General features: G+C 38.4%; 14 non-coding genes across 14 annotated transcripts; all 14 read right to left on the bottom strand.

Moving 5' to 3' along the window:
• Positions 1-765: 765 nt before the first annotated feature.
• LOC148478738 (signal recognition particle RNA) lies at positions 766-1,066 on the bottom strand. The gene has a single exon (XR_015872262.1).
• A 933-nt stretch (positions 1,067-1,999) lies between these two features.
• On the bottom strand, positions 2,000-2,299 carry LOC148478737 (signal recognition particle RNA). The gene has a single exon (XR_015872129.1).
• A 932-nt stretch (positions 2,300-3,231) lies between these two features.
• On the bottom strand, positions 3,232-3,531 carry LOC148478736 (signal recognition particle RNA). The gene has a single exon (XR_015872309.1).
• Positions 3,532-4,461: 930 nt separating this feature from the next.
• On the bottom strand, positions 4,462-4,761 carry LOC148478735 (signal recognition particle RNA). The gene has a single exon (XR_015872319.1).
• A 928-nt stretch (positions 4,762-5,689) lies between these two features.
• On the bottom strand, positions 5,690-5,987 carry LOC148478734 (signal recognition particle RNA). Its single transcript, XR_015872367.1, has one exon.
• A 932-nt stretch (positions 5,988-6,919) lies between these two features.
• LOC148478733 (signal recognition particle RNA) lies at positions 6,920-7,218 on the bottom strand. Its single transcript, XR_015872295.1, has one exon.
• A 932-nt stretch (positions 7,219-8,150) lies between these two features.
• Positions 8,151-8,450, bottom strand: LOC148478732 (signal recognition particle RNA). Its single transcript, XR_015872317.1, has one exon.
• Positions 8,451-9,379: 929 nt separating this feature from the next.
• LOC148478731 (signal recognition particle RNA) lies at positions 9,380-9,679 on the bottom strand. The gene has a single exon (XR_015872308.1).
• A 930-nt stretch (positions 9,680-10,609) lies between these two features.
• LOC148478730 (signal recognition particle RNA) lies at positions 10,610-10,909 on the bottom strand. Its single transcript, XR_015872143.1, has one exon.
• A 932-nt stretch (positions 10,910-11,841) lies between these two features.
• On the bottom strand, positions 11,842-12,141 carry LOC148478729 (signal recognition particle RNA). The gene has a single exon (XR_015872306.1).
• A 930-nt stretch (positions 12,142-13,071) lies between these two features.
• LOC148478728 (signal recognition particle RNA) lies at positions 13,072-13,371 on the bottom strand. Its single transcript, XR_015872328.1, has one exon.
• A 930-nt stretch (positions 13,372-14,301) lies between these two features.
• LOC148478727 (signal recognition particle RNA) lies at positions 14,302-14,601 on the bottom strand. Its single transcript, XR_015872336.1, has one exon.
• A 930-nt stretch (positions 14,602-15,531) lies between these two features.
• On the bottom strand, positions 15,532-15,831 carry LOC148478726 (signal recognition particle RNA). The gene has a single exon (XR_015872327.1).
• Positions 15,832-16,761: 930 nt separating this feature from the next.
• On the bottom strand, positions 16,762-17,061 carry LOC148478725 (signal recognition particle RNA). Its single transcript, XR_015872335.1, has one exon.
• Between the last annotated feature and the right edge of the window lie 893 nt (positions 17,062-17,954).

Genomic DNA, 17,954 nt, shown 5'->3' with positions numbered 1-17,954 from the left:
AGCAAATACTCTGCCTAAATATAAATGTGCACTGCTCATGCCACTGTGCCCCACAATCACTCATCCATTAGTTTTACTGGTATTTATTTTTTAAAGCTTATTCCACTATCTAACTCTTGCTTTGTGCTATTCCGCTCACCTCTATCCCTCTCCTCACATCATTGCCTCTATCCCCATCCACATATCTCACTCCAACCACATCACATGCAAAACATCCCTAACTAACATGATTTCACTGGTTGGTAAGTCACTGATGCCCACAAGAAAAACAGCACCCATGTCTCCTTAAATACTCTGTGCAGAAGTCATTATTTTGATGATCTGATGGGACATGTGCATGAAGCTGGAGCCATAAAAGTGGTAAATGTGCGAGTATGGGACCAGCCTACAGAATTCTAGTAGAATATTTATATTTCATCATGCTGGACATTATATAATAACAGTATTATGTTCATGGGCAAATGATAAAAAAACTTTATTTAAATAGTAACTGTGTAGTTAGCAACAAATGTTTTACTGTATATAGTCAGTGGGAAATGGGTAACTTTAATGTTCATCATTATTTTTGCTTACAAAATGATGCACATCATCTAAGAATGATAGTTCTGAAAAAAAAATACTCAATAATATAAAACAAGAAAACTTACAGTAATGATACAATGGAGCTGTGTTGTTCATGCTGCTCTATATACAAATTATAATAAATATTTTTTACCACTCTGGTATCAAATTATCATAAAAATGAATGAGTAAAACAACATAACAAAGAAACTGTGTTGTGCTTTGTTGTCCAGGCTGCTCTACACTGGCTATTCACAGGTACAATCCCACTACTGATAAGCACAGGGGGTTTGACCTGCTCTGTTTCCAACCTGGGCCGGTTCACCTCTTTTTAAGGAACACTGGTAGCTCTGAGCTCCCCTAGAGTCACCATATTGATGCTGAACTTAGTGTGGACACCCAATCAACATAGCTCAATGGGGACCAGAACTCCTGGACTCAAACACTCCTCCAGCCTCAGCCTCCCAAGTAACTGGGATTACAGACACACACCACAGTGCCCGGCAACGAAAACAGCCTGCTCTCTAACATAGGAATCTCTCTCAGTGTGATGTCATTACAATGAGAAAAACAGCTTATCAATGCCATCTACTGGCCATTACTATAACTACATCCTTTATATTTTAATGGCCAATGGCTTATTTAGATTTTGTATAGCCTTTTGCATTATGAGCGAATACTCTGCCTAAATATAAATGTGCACTGCTCATGCCACTGTGCCCCACAATCGCTCATCCATTAGTTTTACTGGTATATATTTTTTAAAGCTTATTCCACTATCCAACTCTTGCTTTGTGCTATTCCGCTCACCTCTATCCCTCTCCTCACATCATTGCCTCTATCCCCATCCACATATCTCACTCCAACCACATCACATGCAAAACATCCCTAACTAACATGATTTCACTGGTTGGTAAGTCACTGATGCCCACAAGAAAAACAGCACCCATGTCTCCTTAAACACTCTGTGCAGAGGTCATTATTTTGATGATCTGATGGGACATGTGCATGAAGCTGGAGCCATAAAAGTGGTAAATGTGCGAGTATGGGACCAACCTACAGAATTCTAGTAGAATATTTATATTTCATCATACTGGACATTATATAATAACAGTATTATGTTCATGGGCAAATGATAAAAAAAACTTTATTTAAATAGTAACTGTGTAGTTAGCAACAAATGGGTTACTGTATATAGTCAGTGGGAAATGGGTAACTTTAATGTTCATCATTATTTTTGATTACAAAATGATGCACATCATCTAAGAATCACAGTTCTGAAAAAAAAAATACTCAATAATATAAAACAAGAAAACTTACAGTAATGATACAATGGAGCTGTGTTGTTCATGCTGCTCTTTATACAAATTATAATAAATATTTTTAACCACTCTGGTATCAAATTATCATAAAAATGAATGAGTAAAACAACGTAATAAAGAAACTGTGTTGTGCTTTGTTGTCCAGGTTGCTCTACACTGGCTATTCACAGGTGCAATCTCACTACTGATAAGCACAGGGGGTTTGACCTGCTCTGTTTCCAACCTGGGCCGGTTCACCTCTTTTTAAGCAACCTGGTAGCTCTGAGCTCCCCCAGAGTCACCATATTGATGCTGAACTTAGTGTGGACACCCAATCAACATAGCTCAATGGGGACCAGAACTCCTGGACTCAAACACTCCTCCAGCCTCAGCCTCCCAAGTAACTGGGATTACAGACACACACCACCGTGCCCGGCAACAAAAACAGCCTGCTCTCTAACATAGGAATCTCTCTCAGTGTGATGTCATTACAATGAGAAAAACAGCTTATCAATGCCATCTACTGGCCATTACTATAACTACATCCTTTATATTTTAATGGCCAATGGCTTATTTAGATTTTGTATAGCCTTTTGCATTATGAGCGAATACTCTGCCTAAATATAAATGTGCACTGCTCATGCCACTGTGCCCCACAATCGCTCATCCATTAGTTTTACTGGTATATATTTTTTAAAGCTTATTCCACTATCTAACTCTTGCTTTGTGCTATTCCGCTCACCTCTATCCCTCTCCTCACATCATTGCCTCTATCCCCATCCACATATCTCACTCCAACCACATCACATGCAAAACATCCCTAACTAACATGATTTCACTGGTTGGTAAGTCACTGATACCCACAAGAAGAACAGCACCCATGTCTCCTTAAATACTCTGTGCAGAAGTCATTATTTTGATGATCTGATGGGACATGTGCATGAAGCTGGAGCCATAAAAGTTGTAAATGTGCGAGTATGGGACCAGCCTACAGAATTCTAGTAGAATAATAATATTTCATCATACTGGACATTATGTAATAGCAGTATTATGTTCATGGGAAAATGATAAAAAAAACTTTATTTAAAAAGTAACTGTGTAGTTAGCAACAAATGGGTTACTGTATATAGTCAGTGGGAAATGGGTATCTAATGTTCATCATTATTTTTGCTTACAAAATGATGCACATCATCTAAGAATGACAGTTCTGAAAAAAAAAAATACTCAATAATATAAAACAAGAAAATTTGCAGTAATGATACAATGGAGCTGTGTTGTTCATGCTGCTCTATATACAAATTATAATAAATATTTTTTACCACGCTGGTATCAAATTATCATAAAAATTAATGAGTAAAGCAACATAATAAAGAAACTGTGTTGTGCTTTGTTGTCCAGGTTGCTCTACACTGGCTATTCACAGGTGCAATCCCACTACTGATAAGCACAGGGGGTTTGACCTGCTCTGTTTCCAACCTGGACCGGTTCACCTCTTTTTAAGCAACCTGGTAGCTCTGAGCCCCCCCAGAGTCACCATATTGATGCTGAACTTAGTGTGGACACCCTATCAACATAGCTCAATGGGGACCAGAATTCCTGGACTCAAACACTCCTCCACCCTTAACCTCCCAAGTAGCTGGGATTACAGACACACACCACAGTGCCCAGCAAGGAAAACAGCCTGCTCTCTAACATAGGAATCTCTCTCAGTGTGATGTCATTACAATGAGAAAAACAGCTTAACAGTGCCATCTACTGGCCATTACTATAACTACATCCTTTATATTTTAATGGCCAATGGCTTATTTAGATTTTGTATAGCCTTTTGCATTATGAGCGAATACTCTGCCTAAATATAAATGTGCACTGCTCATGCCACTGTGCCCCACAATCGCTCATCCATTAGTTTTACTGGTATATATTTTTTAAAGCTTATTCCACTATCTAACTCTTGCTTTGTGCTATTCCGCTCACCTCTATCCCTCTCCTCACATCATTGCCTCTATCCCCATCCACATATCCCACTCCACCCACATCACATGCAAAACATCCCTAACTAACATGATTTCACTGATTGGCATTTTACTGATGCCCACAAGAAGAACAGCACCCATGTCTCCTTAAATACTCTGTGCAGAAGTCATTATTTTGATGATCTGATGGGACATGTGCATGAAGCTGGAGCCATAAAAGTGGTAAATGTGCGAGTATGGGACCAGCCTAAAGAATTCTAGTAGAATATTTATATTTCATCACACTGGACATTATATAATAACAGTATTATGTTCATGGGCAAATGATAAAAAACCTTTATTTAAATAGTAACTGTAGATAGCAACAAATGGGTTACTGTATATAGTCAGTGGGAAATGGGTAACTTTAATGTTCATCATTATTTTTGCTTACAAAATGATGCACATCATCTAAGAATGACAGTTCTGAAAAAAAAAATACTCAATAATATAAAACAAGAAAACTTACAGTAATGATACAATGGAGCTGTGTTGTTCATGCTGCTCTATATACAAATTATAATGAATATTTTTAACCACTCTGGTATCAAATTATCATAAAAATGAATGAGTAAAACAACATAATAAAGAAACTGTGTTGTGCTTTGTTGTCCAGGCTGCTCTACACTGGCTATTCACAGGTACAATCCCACTACTGATAAGCACAGGGGGTTTGACCTGCTCTGTTTCCATCCTGGACCGGTTCACCTCTTTTTAAGCAACCTGGTAGCTCTGAGCCCCCCCAGAGTCACCATATTGATGCTGAACTTAGTGTGGACACCCTATCAACATAGCTCAATGGGGACCAGAATTCCTGGACTCAAACACTCCTCCACCCTTAACCTCCCAAGTAGCTGGGATTACAGACACACACCACAGTGCCCAGCAAGGAAAACAGCCTGCTCTCTAACATAGGAATCTCTCTCAGTGTGATGTCATTACAATGAGAAAAACAGCTTAACAGTGCCATCTACTGGCCATTACTATAACTACATCCTTTATATTTTAATGGCCAATGGCTTATTTAGATTTTGTATAGCCTTTAGCATTATGAGCGAATACTCTGGCTAAATATAAATGTGCACTGCTCATGCCACTGTGCCCCACAATCGCTCATCCATTAGTTTTACTGGTATATATTTTTTAAAGCTTATTCCACTATCTAACTCTTGCTTTGTGCTATTCCGCTCACCTCTATCCCTCTCCTCACATCATTGCCTCTATCCCCATCCACATATCCCACTCCACCCACATCACATGCAAAACATCCCTAACTAACATGATTTCACTGATTGGCATTTTACTGATGCCCACAAGAAGAACAGCACCCATGTCTCCTTAAATACTCTGTGCAGAAGTCATTATTTTGATGATCTGATGGGACATGTGCATGAAGCTGGAGCCATAAAAGTGGTAAAAGTGCGAGTATGGGACCAGCCTAAAGAATTCTAGTAGAATATTTATATTTCATCATACTGGACATTATATAATAACAGTATTATGTTCATGGGCAAATGATAAAAAACCTTTATTTAAATAGTAACTGTACAAAGCAACAAATGGGATACTGTATATAGTCAGTGGGAAATGGGTATCTAATGTTCATCATTATTTTTGCTTACAAAATGATGCACATCATCTAAGAATGACAGTTCTGAAAAAAAAAATACTCAATAATATAAAACAAGAAAACTTACAGTAATGATACAATGGAGCTGTGTTGTTCATGTTGCTCTATATACAAATTATAATAAATATTTTTTACCACGCTGGTATCAAATTATCATAAAAATTAATGAGTAAAGCAACATAATAAAGAAACTGTGTTGTGCTTTGATGTCCAGGTTGCTCTACACTGGCTATTCACAGGTGCAATCCCACTACTGATAAGCACAGGGGGTTTGACCTACTCTGTTTCCAACCTGGACCGGTTCACCTCTTTTTAAGCAACCTGGTAGCTCTGAGCCCCCCCAGAGTCACCATGTTGATGTTGAACTTAGTGTGGACACCCTATCAACATAGCTCAATGGGGACCAGAACTCCTGGACTCAAACACTCCTCCACCCTTAACCTCCCAAGTAGCTGGGATTACAGACACACCACAGTGCCCAGCAAGGAAAACAGCCTGCTCTCTAACATAGGAATCTCTCTCAGTGTGATGTCATTACAATGAGAAAAACAGCTTAACAGTGCCATCTACTGGCCATTACTATAACTACATCCTTTATATTTTAATGGCCAATGGCTTATTTAGATTTTGTATAGCCTTTAGCATTATGAGCGAATACTCTGCCTAAATATAAATGTGCACTGCTCATGCCACTGTGCCCCACAATCGCTCATCCATTAGTTTTACTGGTATATATTTTTTAAAGCTTATTCCACTATCTAACTCTTGCTTTGTGCTATTCCGCTCACCTCTATCCCTCTCCTCACATCATTGCCTCTATCCCCATCCACATATCCCACTCCACCCACATCACATGCAAAACATCCCTAACTAACTTGATTTCACTGATTGGCATTTTACTGATGCCCACAAGAAGAACAGCACCCATGTCTCCTTAAATACTCTGTGCAGAAGTAATTATTTTGATGATCTGATGGGACATGTGCATGAAGCTGGAGCCATAAAAGTTGTAAATGTGCGAGTATGGGACCAGCCTACAGAATTCTAGTAGAATATTTATATTTCATCATACTGGACATTATATAATAACAGTATTATGTTCATGGGCAAATGATAAAAAAACTTTATTTAAATAGTAACTGTGAAGTTAGCAACAAATGGGTTACTGTATATAGTCAGTGGGAAATGGGTAACTTTAATGTTCATCATTATTTTTGATTACAAAATGATGCACATCATCTAAGAATCACAGTTCTGAAAAAAAAAATACTCAATAATATAAAACAAGCAAACTTACAGTAATGATACAATGGAGCTGTGTTGTTCATGCTGCTCTATATACAAATTATAATAAATATTTTTAACCACTCTGGTATCAAATTATCATAAAAATGAATGAGTAAAACAACATAATAAAGAAACTGTGTTGTGCTTTGTTGTCCAGGCTGCTCTACACTGGCTATTCACAGGTGCAATCTCACTACTGATAAGCACAGGGGGTTTGACCTGCTCTGTTTCCAACCTGGGCCGGGTCACCTCTTTTTAAGCAACCTGGTAGCTCTGAGCTCCCCAGAGTCTCCATATTGATGTTGAACTTAGTGTGGACACCCAATCAACATAGCTCAATGGGGACCAGAACTCCTGGACTCAAACACTCCTCCAGCCTCAGCCTCCCAAGTAACTGGGATTACAGACACACACCACAGTGCCCAGCAATGAAAACAGCCTGCTCTCTAACATAGGAATCTCTCTCAGTGTGATGTCATTACAATGAGAAAAACAGCTTATCAATGCCATCTACTGGCCATTACTATAACAACATCCTTTATATTTTAATGGCCAATGGCTTATTTAGATTTTGTATAGCCTTTTGCATTATGAGCGAATACTCTGCCTAAATATAAATGTGCACTGCTCATGCCACTGTGCCCCACAATCGCTCATCCATTAGTTTTACTGGTATATATTTTTTAAAGCTTATTCCACTATCTAACTCTTGCCTTGTGCTATTCCGCTCACCTCTATCCCTCTCCTCACATCATTGCCTCTATCCCCATCCACATATCTCACTCCAACCACATCACATGCAAAACATCCCTAACTAACATGATTTCACTGGTTGGTAAGTCACTGATGCCCACAAGAAGAACAGCACCCTTGTCTCCTTAAATACTCTGTGCAGAAGTCATTATTTTGATGATCTGATGGGACATGTGCATGAAGCTGGAGCCATAAAAGTTGTAAATGTGCGAGTATGGGACCAGCCTACAGAATTCTAGTAGAATATTTATATTTCATCATACTGGACATTATATAATAACAGTATTATGTTCATGGGAAAATGATAAAAAAAAATTTATTTAAAAAGTAACTGTGTAGTTAGCAACAAATGGGTTACTGTATATAGTCAGAGGGAAATGGGTATCTAATGTTCATCATTATTTTTGCTTACAAAATGATGCACATCATCTAAGAATGACAGTTCTGAAAAAAAAAAATACTCAATAATATAACACAAGAAAACTTACAGTAATGATACACTGGAGCTGTGTTGTTCATGTTGCTCTATATACAAATTATAATAAATATTTTTTACCACGCTGGTATCAAATTATCATAAAAATTAATGAGTAAAGCAACATAATAATGAAACTGTGTTGTGCTTTGTTGTCCAGGTTGCTCTACACTGGCTATTCACAGGTGCAATCCCACTACTGATAAGCACAGGGGGTTTGACCTGCTCTGTTTCCAACCTGGACCGGTTCACCTCTTTTTAAGCAACCTGGTAGCTCTGAGCCCCCCCAGAGTCACCATATTGATGCTGAACTTAGTGTGGACACCCTATCAACATAGCTCAATGGGGACCAGAATTCCTGGACTCAAACACTCCTCCACCCTTAACCTCCCAAGTAGCTGGGATTACAGACACACACCACAGTGCCCAGCAAGGAAAACAGCATGCTCTCTAACATAGGAATCTCTCTCAGTGTGATGTCATTACAATGAGAAAAACAGCTTAACAGTGCCATTATTGGCCATTACTATAACTACATCCTTTATATTTTAATGGCCAATGGCTTATTTAGATATTGTATAGCCTTTTGCATTATGAGAGAATACTCTGCCTAAATATAAATGTGCACTGCTCATGCCACTGTGCCCCACAATCGCTCATCCATTAGTTTTACTGGTATATATTTATTAAAGCTTATTCCGCTATCTAACTCTTGCTTTGTGCTATTCCGCTCACCTCTATCCCTCTCCTCACATCATTGCCTCTATCCCCATCCACATATCTCACTCCAACCACATCACATGCAAAACATCCCTAACTAACATGATTTCACTGGTTGGTAAGTCACTGATGCCCACAAGAAGAACAGCACCCATGTCTCCTTAAATACTCTGTGCAGAAGTCATTATTTTGATGATCTGATGGGACATGTGCATGAAGCTGGAGCCATAAAAGTTGTAAATGTGCGAGTATGGGACCAGCCTACAAAATTCTAGTAGAATATTTATATTTCATCATACTGGACATTATATAATAACAGTATTATGTTCATGGGCAAATGATAAAAAACCTTTATTTAAATAGTAACTGTAGATAGCAACAAATGGGTTACTGTATATAGTCAGTGGGAAATGGGTAACTTTAATGTTCATCATTATTTTTGCTTACAAAATGATGCACATCATCTAAGAATGACAGTTCTGATAAAAAAAATACTCAATAATATAAAACAAGAAAACTTACAGTAATGATACAATGGAGCTGTGTTGTTCATGTTGCTCTATATACAAATTATAATAAATATTTTTTACCACGCTGGTATCAAATTATCATAAAAATTAATGAGTAAAGCAACATAATAAAGAAACTGTGTTGTGCTTTGTTGTCCAGGTTGCTCTACACTGGCTATTCACAGGTGCAATCCCACTACTGATAAGCACAGGGGGTTTGACCTGCTCTGTTTCCAACCTGGACCGGTTCACCTCTTTTTAAGCAACCTGGTAGCTCTGAGCCCCCCCAGAGTCACCATATTGATGCTGAACTTAGTGTGGACACCCTATCAACATAGCTCAATGGGGACCAGAATTCCTGGACTCAAACACTCCTCCACCCTTAACCTCCCAAGTAGCTGGGATTACAGACACACACCACAGTGCCCAGCAAGGAAAACAGCCTGCTCTCTAACATAGGAATCTCTCTCAGTGAGATGTCATTACAATGAGAAAAACAGCTTAACAGTGCCATCTACTGGCCATTACTATAACTACATCCTTTATATTTTAATGGCCAATGGCTTATTTAGATTTTGTATAGCCTTTAGCATTATGAGCGAATACTCTGCCTAAATATAAATGTGCACTGCTCATGCCACTGTGCCCCACAATCGCTCATCCATTAGTTTTACTGGTATATATTTTTTAAAGCTTATTCCACTATCTAACTCTTGCTTTGGGCTATTCCGCTCACCTCTATCCCTCTCCTCACATCATTGCCTCTATCCCCATCCACATATCCCACTCCACCCACATCACATGCAAAACATCCCTAACTAACATGATTTCACTGATTGGCATTTTACTGATGCCCACAAGAAGAACAGCACCCATGTCTCCTTAAATACTCTGTGCAGAAGTCATTATTTTGATGATCTGATGGGACATGTGCTTGAAGCTGGAGCCATAAAAGTGGTAAATGTGCGAGTATGGGACCAGCCTAAAGAATTCTAGTAGAATATTTATATTTCATCATACTGGACATTATATAATAACAGTATTATGTTCATGGGCAAATGATAAGAAACCTTTATTTAAATAGTAACTGTAGATAGCAACAAATGGGTTACTGTATATAGTCAGTGGGAAATGGGTAACTTTAATGTTCATCATTATTTTTGCTTACAAAATGATGCACATCATCTAAGAATGACAGTTCTGATAAAAAAAATACTCAATAATATAAAACAAGAAAACTTACAGTAATGATACAATGGAGCTGTGTTGTTCATGCTGCTCTATATACAAATTATAATTAATATTTTTAACCACTCTGGTATCAAATTATCATAAAAATGAATGAGTAAAACAACATAATAAAGAAACTGTGTTGTGCTTTGTTGTCCAGGCTGCTCTACACTGGCTATTCACAGGTACAATCCCACTACTGATAAGCACAGGGGGTTTGACCTGCTCTGTTTCCAACCTGGGCCGGTTCACCTCTTTTTAAGCAACCTGGTAGCTCTGAGCTCCTCCAGAGTCACCATATTGATGCTGAACTTAGTGTGGACACCCAATCAACATAGCTCAATGGGGACCAGAACTCCTGGACTCAAACACTCCTCCAGCCTCAGCCTCCCAAATAACTGGGATTACAGACACACACCACAGTGCCCGGCAACGAAAACCGCCTGCTCTCTAACATAGGAATCTCTCTCAGTGTGATGTCATTACAATGAGAAAAACAGCTTATCAATGCCATCTACTAGCCATTACTATAACTACATCCTTTATATTTTAATGGCCAATGGCTTATTTAGATTTTGTATAGCCTTTAGCATTATGAGCGAATACTCTGCCTAAATATAAATGTGCACTGCTCATGCCACTGTGCCCCACAATCGCTCATCCATTAGTTTTACTGGTATATATTTTTTAAAGCTTATTCCACTATCTAACTCTTGCTTTGTGCTATTCCGCTCACCTCTATCCCTCTCCTCACATCATTGCCTCTATCCCCATCCACATATCTCACTCCAACCACTTCACATGCAAAACATCCCTAACTAACATGATTTCACTGGTTGGTAAGTCACTGATGCCCACAAGAAGAACAGCACCCATGTCTCCTTAAATACTCTGTGCAGAAGTCATTATTTTGATGATCTGATGGGACATGTGCATGAAGCTGGAGCCATAAAAGTTGTAAATGTGCGAGAATGGGACCAGCCTACAGAATTCTAGTAGAATATTTATATTTCATCATACTGGACATTATATAATAACAGTATTATGTTCAAGGGAAAATGATAAAAAAAACTTTATTTAAAAAGTAACTGTGTAGTTAGCAACAAATGGGTTACTGTATATAGTCAGTGGGAAATGGGTATCTAATGTTCATCATTATTTTTGCTTACAAAATGATGCACATCATCTAAGAATGACAGTTCTGAAAAAAAAAAATACTCAATAATATAACACAAGAAAACTTACAGTAATGATACACTGGAGCTGTGTTGTTCATGTTGCTCTATATACAAATTATAATAAATATTTTTTACCACGCTGGTATCAAATTATCATAAAAATTAATGAGTAAAGCAACATAATAAAGAAACTGTGTTGTGCTTTGTTGTCCAGGTTGCTCTACACTGGCTATTCACAGGTGCAATCCCACTACTGATAAGCACAGGGGGTTTGACCTGCTCTGTTTCCAACCTGGACCGGTTCACCTCTTTTTAAGCAACCTGGTAGCTCTGAGCCCCCCCAGAGTCACCATATTGATGCTGAACTTAGTGTGGACACCCTATCAACATAGCTCAATGGGGACCAGAATTCCTGGACTCAAACACTCCTCCACCCTTAACCTCCCAAGTAGCTGGGATTACAGACACACACCACAGTGCCCAGCAAGGAAAACAGCCTGCTCTCTAACATAGGAATCTCTCTCAGTGAGATGTCATTACAATGAGAAAAACAGCTTAACAGTGCCATCTACTGGCCATTACTATAACTACATCCTTTATATTTTAATGGCCAATGGCTTATTTAGATTTTGTATAGCCTTTAGCATTATGAGCGAATACTCTGCCTAAATATAAATGTGCACTGCTCATGCCACTGTGCCCCACAATCGCTCATCCATTAGTTTTACTGGTATATATTTTTTAAAGCTTATTCCACTATCTAACTCTTGCTTTGGGCTATTCCGCTCACCTCTATCCCTCTCCTCACATCATTGCCTCTATCCCCATCCACATATCCCACTCCACCCACATCACATGCAAAACATCCCTAACTAACATGATTTCACTGATTGGCATTTTACTGATGCCCACAAGAAGAACAGCACCCATGTCTCCTTAAATACTCTGTGCAGAAGTCATTATTTTGATGATCTGATGGGACATGTGCTTGAAGCTGGAGCCATAAAAGTGGTAAATGTGCGAGTATGGGACCAGCCTAAAGAATTCTAGTAGAATATTTATATTTCATCATACTGGACATTATATAATAACAGTATTATGTTCATGGGCAAATGATAAAAAACCTTTATTTAAATAGTAACTGTAGATAGTAACAAATGGGTTACTGTATATAGTCAGTGGGAAATGGGTAACTTTAATGTTCATCATTATTTTTGCTTACAAAATGATGCACATCATCTAAGAATGACAGTTCTGAAAAAAAAAATACTCAATCATATAAAACAAGAAAACTTACAGTAATGATACAATGGAGCTGTGTTGTTCATGCTGCTCTATATACAAATTATAATGAATATTTTTAACCACTCTGGTATCAAATTATCATAAAAATGAATGAGTAAAACAACATAATAAAGAAACTGTGTTGTGCTTTGTTGTCCAGGCTGCTCTACACTGGCTATTCACAGGTACAATCCCTCTACTGATAAGCACAGGGGGTTTGACCTGCTCTGTTTCCAACCTGGACCGGTTCACCTCTTTTTAAGCAACCTGGTAGCTCTGAGCCCCCCCAGAGTCACCATATTGATGCTGAACTTAGTGTGGACACCCTATCAACATAGCTCAATGGGGACCAGAATTCCTGGACTCAAACACTCCTCCACCCTTAACCTCCCAAGTAGCTGGGATTACAGACACACACCACAGTGCCCAGCAAGGAAAACAGCCTGCTCTCTAACATAGGAATCTCTCTCAGTGTGATGTCATTACAATGAGAAAAACAGCTTATCAATGCCATCTACTGGCCATTACTATAACTACATCCTTTATATTTTAATGGCCAATGGCTTATTTAGATTTTGTATAGCCTTTAGCATTAGAGGCGAATACTCTGCCTAAATATAAATGTGCACTGCTCATGCCACTGTGCCCCACAATCGCTCATCCATTAGTTTTACTGGTATATATTTTTTAAAGCTTATTCCACTATCTAACTCTTGCTTTGTGCTATTCCGCTCACCTCTATCCCTCTCCTCACATCATTGCCTCTATCCCCATCCACATATCCCACTCCACCCACATCACATGCAAAACATCCCTAACTAACATGATTTCACTGATTGGCATTTTACTGATGCCCACAAGAAGAACAGCACCCATGTCTCCTTAAATACTCTGTGCAGAAGTCATTATTTTGATGATCTGATGGGACATGTGCATGAAGCTGGAGCCATAAAAGTGGTAAATGTGCGAGTATGGGACCAGCCTACAGAATTCTAGTAGAATATTTATATTTCATCATACTGGACATTATATAATAACAGTATTATGTTCATGGGCAAATGATAAAAAACCTTTATTTAAATAGTAACTGTAGATAGCAACAAATGGGTTACTGTATATAGTCAGTGGGAAATGGGTAACTTTAATGTTCATCATTATTTTTGCTTACAAAATGATGCACATCATCTAAAAATGACAGTTCTGAAAAAAAAAATACTCAATAATATAAAACAAGAAAACTTACAGTAATGATACAATGGAGCTGTGTTGTTCATGCTGCTCTATATACAAATTATAATGAATATTTTTAACCACTCTGGTATCAAATTATCATAAAAATGAATGAGTAAAACAACATAATAAAGGAACTGTGTTGTGCTTTATTGTCCAGGCTGCTCTACACTGGCTATTCACAGGTACAATCCCACTACTGATAAGCACAGGGGGTTTGACCTGCTCTGTTTGCAACCTGGGCCGGTTCACCTCTTTTTAAGCAACCTGGTAGCTCTGAGCTCCTCCAGAGTCACCATATTGCTGCTGAACTTAGTGTGGACACCCAATCAACATAGCTCAATGGGGACCAGAACTCCTGGACTCAAACACTCCTCCAGCCTCAGCCTTCCAAGTAACTGGGATTACAGACACACACCACAGTGCCCGACAACGAAAACAGCCTGCTCTCTAACATAGGAATCTCTCTCAGTGTGATGTCATTACAATGAGAAAAACAGCTTATCAATGCCATCTACTGGCCATTACTATAACTACATCCTTTATATTTTAATGGCCAATGGCTTATTTAGATTTTGTATAGCCTTTTGCATTATGAGCGAATACTCTGCCTAAATATAAATGTGCACTGCTCATGCCACTGTGCCCCACAATCGCTCATCCATTAGTTTTACTGGTATATATTTTTTAAAGCTTATTCCACTATCCAACTCTTGCTTTGTGCTATTCCGCTCACCTCTATCCCTCTCCTCACATCATTGCCTCTATCCCCATCCACATATCTCACTCCAACCACATCACATGCAAAACATCCCTAACTAACATGATTTCACTGGTTGGTAAGTCACTGATGCCCACAAGAAAAACAGCACCCATGTCTCCTTAAACACTCTGTGCAGAAGTCATTATTTTGATGATCTGATGGGACATGTGCATGAAGCTGGAGCCATAAAAGTGGTAAATGTGCGAGTATGGGACCAGCCTACAGAATTCTAGTAGAATATTTATATTTCATCATACTGGACATTATATAATAACAGTATTATGTTCATGGGCAAATGATAAAAAACCTTTATTTAAATAGTAACTGTAGATAGCAACAAATGGGTTACTGTATATAGTCAGTGGGAAATGGGTAACTTTAATGTTCATCATTATTTTTGCTTACAAAATGATGCACATCATCTAAAAATGACAGTTCTGAAAAAAAAAATACTCAATCATATAAAACAAGAAAACTTACAGTAATGATACAATGGAGCTGTGTTGTTCATGCTGCTCTATATACAAATTATAATGAATATTTTTAACCACTCTGGTATCAAATTATCATAAAAATGAATGAGTAAAACAACATAATAAAGAAACTGTGTTGTGCTTTGTTGTCCAGGCTGCTCTACACTGGCTATTCACAGGTACAATCCCTCTACTGATAAGCACAGGGGGTTTGACCTGCTCTGTTTCCAACCTGGACCGGTTCACCTCTTTTTAAGCAACCTGGTAGCTCTGAGCCCCCCCAGAGTCACCATATTGATGCTGAACTTAGTGTGGACACCCTATCAACATAGCTCAATGGGGACCAGAATTCCTGGACTCAAACACTCCTCCACCCTTAACCTCCCAAGTAGCTGGGATTACAGACACACACCACAGTGCCCAGCAAGGAAAACAGCCTGCTCTCTAACATAGGAATCTCTCTCAGTGTGATGTCATTACAATGAGAAAAACAGCTTATCAATGCCATCTACTGGCCATTACTATAACTACATCCTTTATATTTTAATGGCCAATGGCTTATTTAGATTTTGTATAGCCTTTAGCATTAGAGGCGAATACTCTGCCTAAATATAAATGTGCACTGCTCATGCCACTGTGCCCCACAATCGCTCATCCATTAGTTTTACTGGTATATATTTTTTAAAGCTTATTCCACTATCTAACTCTTGCTTTGTGCTATTCCGCTCACCTCTATCCCTCTCCTCACATCATTGCCTCTATCCCCATCCACATATCCCACTCCACCCACATCACATGCAAAACATCCCTAACTAACATGATTTCACTGATTGGCATTTTACTGATGCCCACAAGAAGAACAGCACCCATGTCTCCTTAAATACTCTGTGCAGAAGTCATTATTTTGATGATCTGATGGGACATGTGCATGAAGCTGGAGCCATAAAAGTGGTAAATGTGCGAGTATGGGACCAGCCTACAGAATTCTAGTAGAATATTTATATTTCATCATACTGGACATTATATAATAACAGTATTATGTTCATGGGCAAATGATAAAAAACCTTTATTTAAATAGTAACTGTAGATAGCAACAAATGGGTTACTGTATATAGTCAGTGGGAAATGGGTAACTTTAATGTTCATCATTATTTTTGCTTACAAAATGATGCACATCATCTAAAAATGACAGTTCTGAAAAAAAAAATACTCAATAATATAAAACAAGAAAACTTACAGTAATGATACAATGGAGCTGTGTTGTTCATGCTGCTCTATATACAAATTATAATGAATATTTTTAACCACTCTGGTATCAAATTATCATAAAAATGAATGAGTAAAACAACATAATAAAGGAACTGTGTTGTGCTTTATTGTCCAGGCTGCTCTACACTGGCTATTCACAGGTACAATCCCACTACTGATAAGCACAGGGGGTTTGACCTGCTCTGTTTGCAACCTGGGCCGGTTCACCTCTTTTTAAGCAACCTGGTAGCTCTGAGCTCCTCCAGAGTCACCATATTGCTGCTGAACTTAGTGTGGACACCCAATCAACATAGCTCAATGGGGACCAGAACTCCTGGACTCAAACACTCCTCCAGCCTCAGCCTTCCAAGTAACTGGGATTACAGACACACACCACAGTGCCCGACAACGAAAACAGCCTGCTCTCTAACATAGGAATCTCTCTCAGTGTGATGTCATTACAATGAGAAAAACAGCTTATCAATGCCATCTACTGGCCATTACTATAACTACATCCTTTATATTTTAATGGCCAATGGCTTATTTAGATTTTGTATAGCCTTTTGCATTATGAGCGAATACTCTGCCTAAATATAAATGTGCACTGCTCATGCCACTGTGCCCCACAATCGCTCATCCATTAGTTTTACTGGTATATATTTTTTAAAGCTTATTCCACTATCCAACTCTTGCTTTGTGCTATTCCGCTCACCTCTATCCCTCTCCTCACATCATTGCCTCTATCCCCATCCACATATCTCACTCCAACCACATCACATGCAAAACATCCCTAACTAACATGATTTCACTGGTTGGTAAGTCACTGATGCCCACAAGAAAAACAGCACCCATGTCTCCTTAAACACTCTGTGCAGAGGTCATTATTTTGATGATCTGATGGGACATGTGCATGAAGCTGGAGCCATAAAAGTGGTAAATGTGCGAGTATGGGACCAGCCTACAGAATTCTAGTAGAATATTTATATTTCATCATACTGGACATTATATAATAACAGTATTATGTTCATGGGCAAATGATAAAAAAACTTTATTTAAATAGTAACTGTGTAGTTAGCAACAAATGGGTTACTGTATATAGTCAGTGGGAAATGGGTAACTTTAATGTTCATCATTATTTTTGATTACAAAATGATGCACATCATCTAAGAATCACAGTTCTGAAAAAAAAAATACTCAATAATATAAAACAAGAAAACTTACAGTAATGATACAATGGAGCTGTGTTGTTCATGCTGCTCTATATACAAATTATAATAAATATTTTTAACCACTCTGGTAT

The sequence above is a fragment of the Taudactylus pleione genome, unplaced genomic scaffold (genome assembly GCF_031769625.1).
Source record: "Taudactylus pleione unplaced genomic scaffold, aTauple2 ptg000652l, whole genome shotgun sequence".
Taxonomy (NCBI): domain Eukaryota; kingdom Metazoa; phylum Chordata; class Amphibia; order Anura; family Myobatrachidae; genus Taudactylus; species Taudactylus pleione.
Note: the sequence above shows the minus strand (reverse complement) of the source record. Positions and strands in the feature narration are given on the sequence as shown.